This window comes from Ovis canadensis, chromosome 24 (genome assembly GCF_042477335.2).
Source record: "Ovis canadensis isolate MfBH-ARS-UI-01 breed Bighorn chromosome 24, ARS-UI_OviCan_v2, whole genome shotgun sequence".
NCBI lineage: Eukaryota > Metazoa > Chordata > Mammalia > Artiodactyla > Bovidae > Ovis > Ovis canadensis.
Window position 1 is genome coordinate 49,526,858 of NC_091268.1, and position 3,467 is coordinate 49,530,324.

Consider the following 3,467-nt stretch of genomic DNA (forward strand, 5'->3'; position numbering starts at 1 on the left):
GAGTGAAATGTCATTACTTTCAAGGTTCCACAAGACAAATATCAAGGAAATGTCGCAAAGCAGTGGATATTTACTTATCACTGCACCGTTCTTTTTTAATTTTTTTTTGAAATATTTCAAAATAAAAGGCTGGGGGCAAAGTCCCCTGATACCACCTAGCTATCCTTTGAACAGGGTTAAATCTAACGCAAGAGGCACTAACTGGGACTACCAGTTCCAAAACATTCACATTTAAAAACCACAAGGCAGGGAATCCTCCAGTGGGCCAGTGGCTAGGACTCTGCACTTTTACTGTCAAAGTCCCAGGCTCAACCTCTGGTCAGGGAACTAAGATCCCCAAAGTTACACAGTAAAGCCAGAAAAAGAAAATCACAAGGCAGAACCCTGTATGACCCACGGGTCACTTAAACCTCAAAAGCAGCAAAAGTCCTCCCATCAAACTGATTCCAACTGAGCCAGATTAGGGACAGTGGCTCACTACCTGTGGGAAGGAAAATGGGTGGCTGGGAAACAGCCAGGAGAGACTTAGTGTTACCTGATCTTGCCAAACTACTGACCGGATAGTAAATTTTTTTTTAAGTTTCACGGGCAACGTACTGTCTCTTTGCACTTTATCCCCCTTTACAGCCCTTTAAAAATATAAAGCTAGGTAGGGATTAAGTATGCAGATGAAATACCAAAAATCCTACGGGCTGGTACTAGGCACTCAGTTGGTGTGACCCAGCCACTCTCGCCACAATTCTTCACTGACCACAGGTATCTGGTTAATCAGAGGTAGGGTTTGTGGCCATTTAGATCCAACCACAGCTACCCATACCAGAACTGGAAAGTTCAAACCAGCAGCTAATTACTAAGTTGGTATACCACATTTTATTGCTGATTAGGCGGGAGACCACTAGGATCCGTCAGCTGTTAGAAATCAAGAACAGTGTTACCCCGGGTAGTGCTCAGAAGGCCGATTCTCCAAGTTTGCTTTGAGAACTGCGCCCAGTCGGGAGCTGCCGTTCTTGGCCACTCAGGTCAACGAGTGTGAGTCAACACACATACGTTCTGCTGACTGGCACAGAGGCCAAAGTGTGAGGTCATTACATATAAATAGAGCAGAGGGAAACTACACTCCCTCCACCAGGCAACTTATTTGCTACACTAAAAGGCTCCTTGCCACCAAGTCCCAACTGATGTCCCCCCAACTCCACCTGCAAAGCTCTATTTAGAGCAGGAATGGAAAGCCCTGCTCCGGAGGCCTGAAGCCAAGTAGATCATTCACTCCTTCACAATTACCCTCCTGCCCATCACCTTTACTGAATTCCTTCCCACTATCAGTTTTCCAAGTTCTAGAATGCACTGAGGAAGAGGGCCCCTACCATTGGTGCCTAACCCATGGTATCATTCAACTCCTGCATTAGGAGAGCTTTCTTAACCTCAGCTCTTTGGGGCCATTCTTTCCCAACTACTCATCACTGTGATGAAAGGTCGTCCCCTCCTTCTGCCAATACTTCACATATGAAATCTATCACTGGAGACTGAATGCAGGATGTTGGGAGAGTCCAGATGACTTCCAAGAGACCTGTGAAACTGTCAAATAAGGCTACTCTTCGGGTTTTTGTTTTGGAAAGCAATTACTTTCCATGAAATTGTTACATATCATAACATGTAATAGGTATCTATTATTTTTAAACAAATGAGTATTTTCAGCTTCTGGTTTCTGACATAAACTAGCCTCGAAACTTATATTTACATAAGAGTGATGTAAAGGGGTCCTGAGATGAAAAAGTTTAAGAAACACCTGCATTAAAGAATCCTTACAACTGGGCAGAAATCCAGCACTAGACAGCATTTCATCTCAAGAGAAGTTTCGTCCGTGAAAAATCCTCTCAGCAAATTCCAGGCACTCACAATGGGCATGCCTGTGTGCTAAGTCACTTCAGTGGTGTCCAACTCTTTGCAACCCAATGGACTCTAGCCCGCCAGGCTCCTCTGTCCATGGGCTTCTCCAGGCAAGAATTCAGGAGTGGGTTGCCATGCCCTCCCCCAGAGGACCTTCCCAATCCAGGGATCAAACCTGTATCTCGTCTCCTGCACTGGCAGACAGGTTCTTTACCACTAGCGCCACTTGGTAAGCCCCTTCACAATGGGATGTTACACCAAAGGATCAAGGGTGGATTTGTTCATTCTGGGTTTCCCATAGCGTCTTAAGGAAAACCCTGAATGAACTTTGTTGCCAACTCAATACTAACACCTTTCAGGAGCTACCCTTCTTTCTCAAGAGCCTTGGTGAGCCTGTTCTCATCTTGCCTGTATTTCTATTCCTCTGTCGGCAAGACATGTCTGTCTCTACCCTAGTGAATCCCACATACGGAGGTCTTGCTTGGTCATGCATGCTGGATGCTGGCTGCTGCTCAGTTTCATCTCCCAGTTGAGCAGAAGCACATGGGTCATGTGAGCTGTGGGACCTTAGGCACAAAGGTCACTTCTGTGTCCACAGCTCTATTTGCAGTAGCCTCTCAGGGCGGTCCTGAGGGACAATGAGCCAAATCAGGTGAATTCAGTTAACATGGCAGGATCCTAGTCACACAGCATGGCTCGTAAAACGTGATTACAATTTCTCAAAAAATTGAAAAGCTGTCCTCTTCCACTGCCATGAACCAATGCAGCCCCCTCCCTGCCTTGCTAGAGCATATCCACACTGGCGGGGGAGGAAAGCCTTTGCCCTGGTGTTTCCTCCTGTAGACAATCTCTCCTCAGAGCTGGTGAGGGCAGAATACCCCACATGTCTGGGGGTACAACTTGAGCCTTGAACTTGTCCTGACAGCCACTGTCAGCAATGGCAGGTCGCTGAGTGCCCAGCTCAAGTCAACTCAGGTTGCTGACCTCCTCAGAAAAGACTTCCCTGGCAGTCCAGCTGCTAGGACACCACGCTTCCACTGTAGGGAGGCGGCGTGGGGCATGCAGGCTCAATCCCTGGCCAGGGAACAAAGATATCACGTGCCATGTGACTTGACCAAAAAAAACCCAAACCAAACAAAAAAATACCACCCAAGACACTACGTGAACATTTTAAAGTGTAGAAACCCATCTCATGCAAGGCATAATGAGATATCCGATGGGCACCTAACGGAAATATCAAGCCAGGCATGTGACCCAGTTTTCACTGAGACCTACATTCCCCACCCCCAGGGCTTGGAAGTTTAATAGTCATTTACCCAAGAATCAAAAGGAGCCACGATTCAAACTTAGGGTTCAATTCCTACAAGAAACGATGGAGGCCCAAAATGTGCGACCCTTATTCAAGGTCAGTAAACCCAGGTCTGATTCCCAGACATAGGCACTTTCCAATATACAGTTTCGCCCCTCCCCCCAACCAACCGCCTTCTTTGAGTGGTGAAGGGGGGAAAAAACATCAGGTCCAATCAAACCTTCAAAAGCAAAGGAAAATTTTAACTCATTAAAATAAAACTAGGCAGCGC